Consider the following 14,692-nt stretch of genomic DNA (forward strand, 5'->3'; position numbering starts at 1 on the left):
ACATCCGGTGAAGTGAAAGTTACTGTTTTTCCCGGCGAAGCCAAGAGAAAGTTACTGTTTTTCCCGGCGAAGCCAAGAGAAAGTTACTGTTTTTCCCGGCGAAGCCAAGAGAAAGTTACTGTTTTTTCCGGCGAAATTTGAACCTCCGGCGAGATCGCATCTTTAGCTATGGCTGGGAATAAAGCTAACGACGAAGTCCCGAGGAAGCAGCATGGTCCAGGGAAGGAGAAGCGTGTATTAAGAGTTTCCCCGCGGAGAAAACGCTCTGCGACAAAGGCAACGGAGGAACTGGGTTAGAATCTCTAATTTACCGTTTGTTGTCTTTGGGTGTATCAGAATTGTAAAGCTTGTTTGATTAAAGTGTTAGAATTTGTCGGAATTTAGCATATCTTTAGGATGAAAAATTGAGAAGTAGAATTGGAAATCTCTGTTTCCGCCAAAAATATGATTTTGAGTTATAATCTGGAAAATGTCTGTGTACGTACACTACTTCTGTTTGCTCAACAGTATATGACTTTTAATTGCAGGTAGTCCAAGTGTTGCTCCGACTGAAGATCTTACAGTTGAAGAGTTACCACCAAGACTCTTTGCTCTAGACCGGTACCCTTCCGAGACGAAGATGAACGCGTACTCTAAACCGGAGTACATTTCTGACATAGCAAAAGTACTAAAGGGGAAACCAGAGATGCAGTTTCTTCTCGATTCTCCATTTGGGAAACTTTTTAAAATACCCAAAAACAAGGCATCTTTCAATGCTAAGCTTGTCCTTGGACTAATATGCCGTCAGTTAGTGACAAAGAAGGTGAATGAGATGTGGATTGTATTCGGCGGTCATCCAATCAGATTTGGATTAAGAGAATTTAGTATCTTAACTGGGCTGGAATGTGGGAAGTATCCCAAGAAGAAAGACGTTGATGATGTTATCAGTGTGAAACCTGAGTGTGAGAGTGTTTGGAATACTCTGTTTCATGAGAGGTTTGGGGACACGGTTCCAACAATTGCTGATTTGGTGAGCTGGCTGCAGGAGGAGGAAAGCATGGAGGGGTGGAACCAACTGGCACTATCTCTTATTATTTTGGTTGACGGTGTGGTAGCGGCCCACAGTAACCCCAACAGGCCTACTTCAAAGACTGTCGAGATGACTAAGAACCTGGAGTTTTTCTGCAAATACCCATGGGGAAGGGTGTCCTTTACCCGTACTTTGGGGAGGATAGCAAATTTCCAAACTCCTTACGATGCTCAGAAACTAATAAGGGGTATACTTGTAGGGTCTTATGCACTCCATGGTTTCCCATTAGCTCTCCAGCTTTTAGCTTTCGAAACAATCCCATCAATTGCTAAGCTAGGACCTGATGATGTACCTAACAGGACATTTGCTGAGAGGTCTATCCATCGTCTTGCCTCTCTGCGAGCAATCCGGACATCTCGCATTTTGGAGTGTGAGGCTGCTGATGAGGTGTGTTAAATTGTGTATGTACGTACATAATAAGTAAATGTACATTATCTATGGTTAACATACTTATTTGTGTAGGTTGAGGTCAACTATATTGTGAAACCAGCTGATAATGTTTGTCCTCCATCTCTTTCATGGGATGATGAAGTTGATGATCCAAGGGTTGATTACATTGAGGCACTGTTGATAGATGGGCACCAGTGGCAGGAGGATGAATGGGTTGGAGGCTATGCTAGAGTACCAAAGCAGTCGCGCCCACCACAACTAGAAGAGACAGGTAAGTATAAGTATAAATGTTTTTACAAATTTTTTTGGTATTGCACCTAGAAGAAAACCAATTAATAGCAGCAACTGGTCTATTGTAGATGTTAAGAGGAAACGAAATGCACCGGGCCCGAGCCCTAAAGAACCTGCTATGAAAAAACAGAAATCTGAAATGGACTGTGATAAAGAAGAGACTACTGAGGATTGTTTTGGAGAGCTTGTGCCTGAGAGGTTTATTGTTGAAATGAGGAGGTCTTTGAAGGAGCTGGAAGACCAAATGTATCAAATGCATGAAGATATGAAAGACTTTGTCCGTGACCAGATACGTGCTACCCTTGATCCAAAAGGCAAAAGGCCAGAACAAACCATACCTTCCCATGATTCGCGGGAACCACCTACTTCTATGGATAAGGCACCGGTTACTGCGAAGAAGCCATCGAGAAGGATGTCTACAAAAGGAAGCACTGGAACGAGAAAGTCTTCAAGGCTGACTCGTGTTTCTCATGATGTGGACACTCCTGCACTTTCTGTTGGCTGTAATTCCAAAGAGGAAGATTTGGATGTCCCTGGAATACATACCACTGCTTTCGGCGGAAGAAGAAAACCTTCAAAGCCGAAGAAAAATGTTTCTTTTGCTGTTGACACTATTGAGGAACCTGATTCCAATAAGGAAGATATGCAAGGATTCATTGATGAACAGGTAAGTCATGTACGTACATTGCTAAATATTTTATAATCCATATGTATAACTGTACTGTCTGGTTCGATACAGGATGGCGCTAATAATGAAAGTGATTTTACTGCAAATGATGGATTGAATTCTTCTGCCGCTGAAGAAGAGATATTAGACACTGGATTTTTAATAGTTCCTTATGCTGGATCCACACAATCCCATCTGGTATGTCGTCTACTAATACTCTTAACAATCTGTTTAAATGGTGTACGTACATATTCGCTTAAGAAGTTAGTTAAACTATGTTTCAGGATAGAGGAAATGTTGTTGTTGGTAAGACTGTCTGCTTAGGTTCAATGTCTGGGACTGTCTTTGTAACACAGGAAGAGAGGCCTGTGGAAGAAGCTACTGTTGACACCGAGATGGAAGAAGTTCCATCTAATGTGTCTGCAAGAGTTTCAGAGGTAGATCTTCTCGTAATCGTTATATACAGATTTCCATGACTATATGCATAACTATTACATTAATTTCTTCACTTATCTAACGCTTAACTCTATGGTAGCCTATGTTTCAGGATAATGGACCAAAGGATGTTGCTGAACCTGGCTTAGTTGGTACCCATACAGGGGCCGATGAAATAGCTGATGCTGACATAGAGATGGTAGACAATCCATCAGGTTTACCTTCAACATCTGCACAGGTATGTGTTAGTCACTTGTTCTTTTTTCATATGTGTACGCCCATAAGACTTTGCAAATTATTTTTGTTTCAGGAAGAAGCAAGAGATGCCAGTGCATCGACTGAAGCTAATGGCAGCGAGTCAGAAGAAATTTATGAGCCTTCTGATGGAGACACAGCTCACGTACCTGCCACAAGTGTACGTACATTTTTGTCACTATGTTCTGTGTACATATATATTGTTTCATACATTACTAAAAAGTTTCTTTCCGATGCTAAATTCTACAGGTTGAGGCGGCAGGAGAATCCAAATTAGTGACAGTGATGGAAGTTGAAATACCTGAGAAGACCCACAGTGATCCCCCGTCACCATTTCAAGTAGTTAACAATGTAAGCTAACTCTTGCAACAAATAAAATGTACTATTTACTGTTCAAATGTATAAAATTTATATTATGCAGGTCATACGGGAGTTGGATACCAAAGCCGTTGGTGATTTAGCTGCAGCCACTAATTTGGAGGTAACAATTTGTGTGTTTCAATTCCTATTTTCGGAATAGCATACATAGGATTATATGTGTACATTATATATACTTGTGTACGTTAACCTGCACAGGTAGTCATGGAAGAGCCGTGTATTGTCGAGGGGTCTGTAGAAACTGAGGATCCTAACCCAGGGTCAGATGAAGCAGACAAGACCGATATTCCTAAAAATAATGTATGTACCTATTTTAAACATAGAAAAACGTATGAAACTGTTGTTGACAATCATATTTGTTAACAGGATGAATCAGACAATCCTGCTGCTGTCGAAGCAAAAGAAGAAAAAAAATCGTCCCCAAAGAAAGTGAAGAAACAACTTGTCTATGAACAGGATGATGCCCATCCTCATGGTTTTAAGGCAAAAACAGTATTGGTGCCCGATGTACCAGCTCAACAGATAGAGGTTGTTATCAGGGCTGGAAATGTCTCATACAACCCCCTGGACGTAGTTGACCCTTCAAAAGTAGAGGAATTCAGCAATATCATTAAAGGACCCTCTGTGTAAGTACATTATAGTAAAATGGATTATTTAATATCTCAATCATCATTTTTAAGGTTGTTATCAAATATTTTTCTGGATTTTACAGGATTCACACTCTTTTCGGGTTTCGAAAAGTGCCCAACGACTTTTTTGCGAACCTTCTAACACCTGGTGAATGGGTCGAAAGTACGGTACGTTCCATTTATATACGTACATTCCTTGTTATAAATTGTACATAGATGATTAAATTTTTCGTGGAAGTGTACGTACACTGATATATTTTTTGAACATTTCAGCATTTAGAAATGATGGCAATGTTGATGTGGCACAAGAACGGGGAACAGATGATAGCAAACAGATGTATTGTATTGGACATGATGCTGACGCATCTTCTTACCAAGCGGGTGGGCGACTTCAAGAAGTGTATTAATAAGAACGGGTTCAAATGGGGTAAATTACTGTCCGACATTGCTAATGGAGTTCACATAAACCGTGAACCCAATATGAAGTGGATGAAGGATGTCGATGTTGTGTATGCTCCGATGAACTGGAAGAGTGAACATTGGGTTGCTTTGGGAATCAACCTTAATGAACGGCTAATAACTGTGTATGACGCTTTAATATCGCACACGCGGGAGTCGGCTGTGAAGGCGAGAATGACTCCTATTTGCGAAATGATGTCGTACTTAGTCAGAGCGATGTGCCAGGATGTATTGATTTCTCCGTACTCAGTTGAACCTTTTGAGTATGTGCGTTGTCCTACCGTTGCTCAAAACCCAACTACAGGAGATTGCGGGCCATACACGATGAAGTTCCTGGAGTTGCTTGCGTTTGGACACCCTTTTTCGGATCTGACAACCATTCGAGAAGCAGATTATGTCTTCTACCGTCAGAAATACTCCGTTGACATCTACGAGCACGGCAAGCGGGAGGCCGGTACTGTGCACTTGGTTTAATCGTCCAAGAACAATATTCTGGTTCTTTGCAACCAATTATTATGAACAAACCTGACTTATATATATGATTGCAACTACATTTAATTTGGAGATTGTCAGAAGTTAATTTATTGTCCTCTATCATATTGTCGTACACATCGTTCACTTATAATTACATAATGTAAATGTGTACGTACATATCTATATGTCTCGTACACTGCATATTAACTTTATAACATAACTCAAGTGATAAATTGATTTGACAGCCAACGCTTACCAACACAAGTATGACATTCATTTCAACCGTAATTGCCCCAACCAAATTCACAGTAGTGGTTATTAAAGTGAAGAAATTACTGACGACCTCTGACTATCTAATTTCAAACATGGTTAACCCGACTCTTCCCGACGATTTACTCTCGAAGATAGCTAAGAACCTGGCTGACCAATGCTGGTCCGACCTTCGTCCATTGGTACGAGCCGGCACTCGTGGAAGAGACATTGTCTACCGTCCGGATGTCCTCAAAGATGCCAATATTCTCACCTTGTGTGACTCGCCCGATGACTTCCAAGCTGGAGGGGGCCACAATCCCTCCGGATCCGCTGATGAAGGCCGACATCGAACATTTTTCTTAAGGTGTTTTACAGCTAATAATCCCACGGCAGTGTATTACGAAGGTATTCGTGTTCTAACGCATGAACGAAACATCAATGGAGCCATCAGGCTCTTACAGCGTCATGCTCCAGTACGAGCAAATGCAACACTTGCATGCGCCATTGTATTCATATGTGCTGGGTATGATTATATGGGCGGCTTGTTTCTACAGCTCTTCACCCGCAACCATTATCCATTGGACTCGGTTGCCACTCGAGTTTTGGGTGATGAGTTCATCGAGGAAATAAAGAAGTTTGACCCTCCATACAGCAATACATATGGTCCTACGTTCTCTTATCCTACCAGCCATGGAATTAGTATGCCTCCTTGCGCCTTATATTGTTACATGGTATCAGGAGCTTTCCAAAACGTTTGCAACCGCTGTTACCTCTGGTCGTGTGCCAGGCGTGTTAGTCAAATGCTATAGTTATTCCATTCTACTTTATATGTTTGTTTATGTTATCCGCTATGTCATGTTTCAAATTATGATAAGCCTTCTACTATGTTGTTTATGTTTATGTTGAAATTATATTATTGCTCAAGTTGAGAATTTTTCAGCCAAATTCACATATGATATTTAGACACTGCAGTAAATGTAAATTTGGATATTAAAATCTAAGCGTCCACAACTCCGTACACGTGCATCTACCAAATAATACTTAGAGGTTTTTTCTTTGTCTCGGAAAACTAGATATGGACGTTCACTAGCATGAGATATCAACTCTAACGTACACTAAAAAATAACACATGCAAACATATGAGGTCTTTGGTTTGTCTCATAAATGGTGATATTTACGAATGAACGTACACTAATAGTACACTACAGCGTACACTGTCTGTTGAGTAAATGTAGAAATGTAAATATGGACGTACACTAAAACGTACACTACAACGTACACTGTTTGTTGGGCAAATGTAAAAATGTAAATGTGGACGTACACTTAAACGTACACTACAACGTACACTGTTTGTTGGGCAAATGTAGAAATGTAAATGTGGACGTACACTTAAACGTACACTACAACGTACACTGTTTGTTGGGCAAATGTAGAAATGTAAATGTGGACGTACACTTAAACGTACACTACAACGTACACTGTTTGTTGGGCAAATGTAGAAATGTAAATGTGGACGTTCACTAAAACATACACTACAACGTACACTGCAACCCTTGCATGCGCAATTCTTTACATATGTGCTGGTAATGCTCACATGGGTGGTGTCTACCTCCGGCTCTTCGGAAGCAACCATTATGCTTTGGAATCGGAGGACGCACGTGACATTTGTGAGGAGGTGCTAGAAGATATAAAGAAATATGGTAATACTTTAAAATACACATACGCTAACAGTTTTTCGTTCCCGGAATGTGTTGACGTAAGCACTCCTGAATGCGCGGAGGTGTGTTACATTAGATCGAGACTCTTCAATAATCTTTGCAACCAATGTTACATCTGGTTGTGTGCTAAACAGATTAGCCAGATCCTGTAGAGCTCACATTCGCCACGATCCTGTCATATTTATAAGTTTTCCATGCAACAATATGTGAGCTTTTTACGTTGATTATCAGTAATGGAAGTTTGTTTTTAATTAAATTACCACTTTGTAATTGATTCAAACATACTAGCTCAAAGTATTCTAATATGAGACATCATTAAAATAATAAAATAATAAAATATCTACGTACACGATATATGATAATGTACAAGTGGCATAGTTTAATTCCAACTATAAAGATTACATAGTGAGCGACGATATTTGTAAATGAAGACGAAAGGAAATTTGATTTGACGTCGTATAACCCATATATAGAAGATTTCGCTCCAAATTAATTACTCGCTGTCAAATACACTCTAGAAGTGACCTCCATCACACTCTCATTAATATCTCTATTAGACGTACACGGTTACCGAGCAATGTACTCAATTGATTTGGCAGATAAAATAACTAAGTTAATGTTTATTTGAAAAGATTGTTAGTAAATGCGTTGACCCCTAATATAGCACTATACATGAAGCCATATTGTTCCACTTATATGCCATACAAACAGACGTCAACTCAACCTTCTGTCAGAGAACGTAATGAGTATTTTGTAGACGTACACGGCGCGATTATGAGAGGTACACAGGAATTTGTTTAAATTAGAAGTTACTAATATGATGCACTAAATATACATCCACGTCACCCATCCACTTACATTGATGGTTATTCTCCTCTTTAAAACTCATGACAAACACACTTAGTTGAATACACGAATCCGTGTAAACCTCCTCGTTTGAAAAACAATGCCTTTCCTACCTCCGCTAACCCCTCCAACCGAGTTGTACCTAGGAATCCAATTGCCAAGCCCCATAAGCATACTTGTCAACTACCTCCCCGTCAGCCAGACTCCCATAGAGACGCTAAGGAACTTAGTCTACAGTTGTGACATCAACACCCTTGCAATCGATGAATTCATGACGTGGCCGTCGTTACTCCAACCGGGGTCTCCCTTCCGGCCATACTTCGAGGTGCTTGTAGAACGTGGATCCATCCCGGCGGTTTACCTTGAAGGTGTTCGCCAAGCGAGCAACTTCGTGACAGTAGCTCAGGGCCTTTCAGTCATGACAACGGTCGCTTTATCTGATCCCTTTGCTTGCTTCGCAACCGGTTTGTTCCTTACGTGTACCGGTAATCACTTGGATTTCCTCCCTATCAGCGAAAAGTTCTGGGAAATGACACCCACCCTTGAAGCTGGCCACGCAGTTGCAGAGATGGTGATGTATCACATCAGCCAGCTCCACACTGAAAATGCTCGCCGCTGGGAAAGGTCTTGGAGGTTTGTCCACCTGCCGAGTTGCGTAGGGCAATGCACGTTCCATCATGGCTGCAGGGTTTGTTTTTTCTACTGGTACGCCAGGGAGATGGCTATATTCTACTAGAAGCAAAGCTGCTAAGGTCTAAGCTACTCTACTCGGCTCTACTCTCGAGTCTTTTGGTATGACGGATGCACACATATTTTGCAACACATGTGTATGCTTCGTTTAAAAAATTATGTTTTTTGAATCGTTCCAGTTTATTTATCTTATCTTATGAATTTCCCTTTATATAAACTGCCTGTCCTTTTTTATGTTTCTGGCTTTTGAATGAATTACCACTTTAAGTATTACTAGATGTCTTCGTGTACGTACACTATATAGTACATTAAACTTCGTTTATCGTACATTGGGAAATTGCGTACACAACATAAGTATAAATCTAACAGTTTTTGATGTTGAAGGCACCAAAACTAATATATGTACACGATAGCGTACACCAGAAACTATACGTACATTGCGAGAGGATTTGAACAATAAAACAAGGCACGTACATAAAACAACAAATTAGATTAAAATTTAAACGGAAACAAGAAACAACAACGACTGAAATGTAGTTTGGTTCTTATGGAAACAACAACAACAACTGGGAAAGAAAACTTAATTGAAATGTAGTCTTATATTATATTAAAACGGAGAATAATGGTTCATTCCCTCTAGCTAAAAAACCACCATCGAGATATCCGCAACTTCTTCTCTGTCCGGATTGGCAACCACCTTTGAAATAGCACCATGGCTCTCAAGCTTCGGGTTAGACAGTTCGGTTAGCCGCCAAAAGCTGAGTGCGACAACAAAATTTCCCTTACCCAAACTCTGAAAGTAACCATCCAAGTACTCCGCCTGTTGATTGCGGGCTTCGCACTCCAAGACTTCATTGCTACGTTAGAAATAAGGACTGTTAGCGTTTAGAGTGACATTGTAAATAAAACAAATGAAAAGAACACTTACTATCTATTTTTTAACTTGAAACTCAGTTTGAGACCGTAATAGTCTGTAGTCAATGCGCCAACATCAACCAACGCTCCAATGACATCTAGATGATGGAGAAACAAAGATAATAAACAAACATTTTCAAAAATGTAATAAATGAAGCGTCAGAGTTATTCCTCCTCACCGACTAAAACATTCTTGTAAGCGGATTTATCCAAAATGTAGTCGAAGGGAGTGAAATCGAAATCTGGAACTGGTGGTGATCTCGGTGGGGCATGAACGACGACGGTCCGATCCATAAACAGTATGCCGTATTCATGCTTTGTTGCTCTGACTAAGTCAGTTGACTTACGGACCAAGAAAGAGGTGATCGTCTTCCACTCATTTTCAACGAATCGGTCTTCGTAAAACGGAGCAAGGCGACGATCAACGGTGGCCTCAATACGGTTATTCTTTACATACAGAACATGATAGTAGAGAGTTTAATATATAAGTTAAGCGAATGAACGAGAAAAACACATAATGATTTAACGGAAATAACCTCGTAATCTGCCAGGATAAGGCCGAGTTCAAAGACGTTGGGCGATATAACCTTCTTGAAGACCCTCACGACAAAGACATAAATTCGCCACCCAGTGATCAGAGGACACAATTCTGAGACTGTATGAAACCCCTCCATCTCACGGATAGCAAGAACAAGCGATTCGAAAGACTAAAATTTTTTTTGTGAATGATATAACTGCCGGCACAAGAAATGGGTTTAGAATGAGGATTGTGGATAAAATTAAGGAAGGGAGGAGACTTAAATAGAGGAAATCTGGAACGGCTACAGTTATTAATGCGGTTACAACTACACTTGATTCAAATTTTTGGTAATAGCCTGGTAACCGTCATATAGGGTAATCATAACGTTGATTTGACAATAAACAGCAACAGTTACGTCCTTTCCATTAAATACCAACACAACCACAATATACCCAACCATGTCTCCAACTCCGTTCATTTAAGAGGGGGAATAAGTTAGATTTTCAAAAAACTTATTTCAAATTACTCAAAATATTGAGCAACCACCTCTGTGTACCCTTATTACATGAACTTTAACACGTACACAGACAAAAACGTTCATAGTTATACGAACGTAGAGTTTAAACGTACGTACACAACGTACATAGTTACAGGTGGATTATATATAAACTTACGTACACCGAGAAAACACAGAAGCGTACACTATATTGGCCGGCTCAGAAACTTGTCACCGGAACTAGATTGGATTTTTGCACGTCTTCTTGTTATGACCTGCTTGTCGACAGCGTGAGCACTGATTTGGTAAAAGTCTTTTCTGTCTCTTTTTCTGAAGTGACAAAGACAGGAAGTTACAAATCTCCGCATGGTAATACTCAAAATACAAGTAGATGAATGAACGATGTTAGTACATACCCGGTTTTTACCTCTAGATGGGATCCTTTTGGACAGTGGTCTTCCTGGTGGCCGTCTACTGTATGGAGGAATGAGTATCAAATCCACTATATGTTGTGGGATGACAGCATCTTTCGGATCCGCGATAGGTAGAATTGGTTCTTGGAAAGAATCAGAAAACGTTTGAAGGCCATACCACCATCCGACACAAGACTTCGGATCAATTCCATGCTCGATTGCAGCTGCTAGAGCGTGTTCACATGGGATTCTTAACTTGGTGTACCTAAGACACGTACACGTACACTGGTCCAAAACGACATGAAAATGCTCCCCGGATTTACTTGTCACTTGATAGCTCCACGGTCCAGACATCTTCACAGCGTATTTACCTGACGCAGGCAACTCTTGTAGAAATCTCTCATCAACCTCAGGTGTCACAGAAGATTTGCACCTAGCAACTTTCTTCCTCCTCGATGCGAACCATCGCATTAGGACATCCCGAATGAACTCGATCATGTAAACAATCGGATAAGTTTTTGCTTTTGTTAACACATGATTCATGGACTCAGAGTTGTTGCTAGACATGATATTGTAGCGTTCTCCTCTACAGTGAGCTCTTGTCCAATGCTCAAATCCTATGTCCTCTAGGTATTTTGCGCATTTAGCACTCTTTTCCCTTAACAGTTCAAAATATTTCTCGAAATCCCTGACCCTATAAGCTTTGGCAGCGCTGAAAAATAAAGCAGACACACCAAACTTACCATAATAGGTGGAGAGGTTTCGCTCAAGGTGAACAGCACATGCTCCATGATGCGCTCTCGGGTAAACAACACTTAGGCCTTTGTATATAGATGAATGTCTGTCCGAGACAATCATTAAATCGTCACTGTCTGGAACAATCTCAGCTAACTTTTCAAAAAACCATGCCCAAGAAGCATCGGTCTCACCATCAACAACACCAAAAGCTATTGGGAATATTTAGAAGTTCCCATCTTGGGCACATGCAATAAGGAGACATCCTTTGTAAGGTCCGACTAGCTGCGTTCCATCTACCACAACTACCTTCCTCATATATATCAGACCTTTGATAGAAGCGCCAAGAGAGACAAAGACATACTTGAAGCGCTGCTTACCATCATCTTCTGGGGTATAGTGTAGGTGTGTTATTGTACCCGGATTAGCTAATTGGAGAAGATACAGATAGGTCGGCAAAAACCTGTAATTTGCTATCTCATCCCCCCGTACATTTTCCACTGCAACCTCTTTTGCTCTCCAAGCGGTAGAATATGAAATACGCACATTCAGATCATTTAGGAGCAGCTGTGGTAAGTCGACAGCTCGCGGCCCACCCTGCGTAGAACTGTATATGCTCCTCACAACTTCTCCGAGGAGCTTATAATTAGCATGTTTATTGTAGTTCTTCCGAGAGTCGATGTTACACGTATGTGTCGTAGCATACGAAGTGATTTTGAAATTTCTGAATCCTTCACGACGCGAGCAGTCAATTGCCATGGACAAGTCTCATCAACGCACACCATCTTCAATGTTTTAGGACATGACTTAGGTTGCTTGAAGCAAAAGCATTGCTTTATCGCTTGAAGAGACATTGTTTGTTGCAGGACTTTTCTATTCTTAAAAACACTTCCAACAAACAAAGTTTCGCCTGTGGTGCTGATTTCAACCTGTGTCTCATCAGCTCAAAAATTGAGTAAGTCATCGAACACAGGAGCAGCATCGTTACCGAGATTCGCCAACTCGCCACCATGTAACTTAGGAAATTCATTATACACTTGGTAAGCCTCAGCTGCGGTAACTACCCCATTATCATTTTGTGTCCCAGTTGAGGAAGCTCCAATACCTTCGATCACTTCATCCCTGGTGACTTCGTCTATACAAATAAGATTGGAATCCCTTTGCCCTTCGCAGCGTGTACCGTAACCCAATGGAGAGATTGTTTCTTCGCCAGGTACACTAAGACCAGTGTACGTACACGTTTCCAAGAGACGACTGAATTCCCCTGTATCTCCGCTAGGTACACTAACACCCGTGTACGTACACGTTTCCAATAAACGACTGAATTTCCCTGGATGTTGAGCAGTCTGTTGAGTGAGACTGACGTCTTCCTCAAGATTTCCTTGTACATATTCTTCTACTATTACATCGTTCCACTTGTTGTAATCGTATTCTTCGCCAATACCTTCACTACCGTCTGTGGTAGGATACAGGGTACTTCCCCCAATAGATCCATCCACACCAAGATAATCATCACACCCATCATCATCTTCGTTGCCCTCCTCCAATTCATCCGCTTCTGTTGTATCGTCTTCAACATCGGCTTGCTCCTCTGCATCCTCATTATTTTCATCAACATTTGTAGCACTATCAAACACACGGTCACTTTCAGAAACTTCACCATGAGACCTAGAGACAGTATTCCCGAACGCCTTCACTGTATTATTGAAAGAGACGAACAAGTTGAGAGAAAGATACCCACCACGAACCAAAAAAAACGTCTCGAGACCCATCTGACTGTCAATGTATACAGGAGGGCGTTTAGTATCTATCAGCACTGACATTTCACCCGGCATCCAGTAGCTAATTATGGGATTGATCTCGGTGGACTTCAAACTGAAAGCCTCTCGGAGTGTACGGACAAAGTCCGTGTACGTCATGGTTTCCTGAACGCGTACACAACGACCAAAGATGCCTTCCTCAGGTTCAAATTTCCATTCTCCTTCTTTGCATTTCCACTCACCGACCATGGTAAATACGGGAATATCCATAACCCACCTGCATCATAAATTCAGGAGACACACATTAAATGCAACTGAAAAATACTATACATATAAAAAACAAATGGAATGTCGATACTACACATTTATAAACCTAAATACCAATTATCATTTGACTATTTTAAACAAACAAATATAGATTTTGCAAATATTCTGATAAAAAAATGGAGTTCGAACACAATCAAGATCCTAATATGACATAAAAAAAACTTCTTAAAAGAACTTCATTACTTACACGAGCAATGCTCCAAACTTGGTACAAAAACAAGATCAACACTTCTTCAGCAGCAATGTACGTTCGCAATAATTCTTTGTTCCTGGGTTCATCTTCTTCATCTCAACAAATTTTTTTTTAATTATTATTAATAATTTTTTTAATATTATTTGATGTAATGATGATTTTGCATTAATTGTGACAATAGTCACATCTAAACTTTTTGGGGGCATTAAATGTTGATGTCACTTCGGAATAATCTCACTTGTAACGGAACCGAATCGCGTCAACGTGAACAAAAAATCTTCAACTGAACCGGAACAGTGTACGTAACTAAACCTGCTAAACTAAACCGTACATTTCAACAGTTGCTAAGAGAGAAACGCAAGGGCAGAAACGTCATTTTGCAGGCGAAAAGACAAATGGTGAAAACCACATTTGACTTTGACAATCCATGGAAATAAAACATGGTCAACGGATGTGGCCTGCAATTTACCCTATTTTCTATTCACAGTAAAAAATGATTATAAAGTTATTAAAATCTATTTAAACAAATATCTAGTTGCTCTATATAAAATATACATAATTATGTGCGAAAAACAATCACCGCACTAAGTTAGTTTTTTTTTTTTCTTTGGCTTTTAAGAGAAAAATGGAAATTCTCGTGTTTAACAAGAATTAGGAGAAACAAAAAGGAAATTTTGTGTTGTGCCTTAAAAAAAAAAGGAAACTGAAGTCTGTGTTACTCTACATAATCTAATCTCCTCTAACAACAATCCTAATAACCAAACGAAAATAAATTCAGGT

General features: G+C 40.3%; 5 pseudogenes across 5 annotated transcripts; 3 read left to right on the forward strand and 2 right to left on the reverse strand.

The window, feature by feature from the left end:
- Positions 1 to 168: 168 nt before the first annotated feature.
- AT1G27780 lies at positions 169 to 6,108 on the forward strand (annotated as a pseudogene; the record flags this gene model as incomplete). The annotated part of the gene is made up of 15 exons: positions 169 to 292; positions 528 to 1,456; positions 1,538 to 1,730; positions 1,819 to 2,417; positions 2,490 to 2,615; positions 2,702 to 2,854; positions 2,965 to 3,090; positions 3,163 to 3,252; positions 3,357 to 3,446; positions 3,529 to 3,588; positions 3,684 to 3,785; positions 3,852 to 4,111; positions 4,198 to 4,282; positions 4,388 to 5,041; positions 5,293 to 6,108.
- Positions 6,109 to 6,806: 698 nt separating this feature from the next.
- Positions 6,807 to 7,169, forward strand: AT1G27790 (annotated as a pseudogene; the record flags this gene model as incomplete). The annotated part of the gene is made up of 1 exon: positions 6,807 to 7,169.
- A 794-nt stretch (positions 7,170 to 7,963) lies between these two features.
- On the forward strand, positions 7,964 to 8,599 carry AT1G27800 (annotated as a pseudogene; the record flags this gene model as incomplete). The annotated part of the gene is made up of 1 exon: positions 7,964 to 8,599.
- A 594-nt stretch (positions 8,600 to 9,193) lies between these two features.
- AT1G27810 lies at positions 9,194 to 10,142 on the reverse strand (annotated as a pseudogene; the record flags this gene model as incomplete). Its single annotated transcript has 4 exons — positions 9,194 to 9,410; positions 9,497 to 9,566; positions 9,648 to 9,915; positions 10,005 to 10,142.
- Positions 10,143 to 10,882: 740 nt separating this feature from the next.
- Positions 10,883 to 13,662, reverse strand: AT1G27815 (annotated as a pseudogene; the record flags this gene model as incomplete). Its single annotated transcript has 1 exon — positions 10,883 to 13,662.
- Positions 13,663 to 14,692: the final 1,030 nt, after the last annotated feature.

The sequence above is a fragment of the Arabidopsis thaliana genome, assembly GCF_000001735.4.
Source record: "Arabidopsis thaliana chromosome 1 sequence".
Taxonomy (NCBI): Eukaryota; Viridiplantae; Streptophyta; class Magnoliopsida; order Brassicales; family Brassicaceae; genus Arabidopsis; species Arabidopsis thaliana.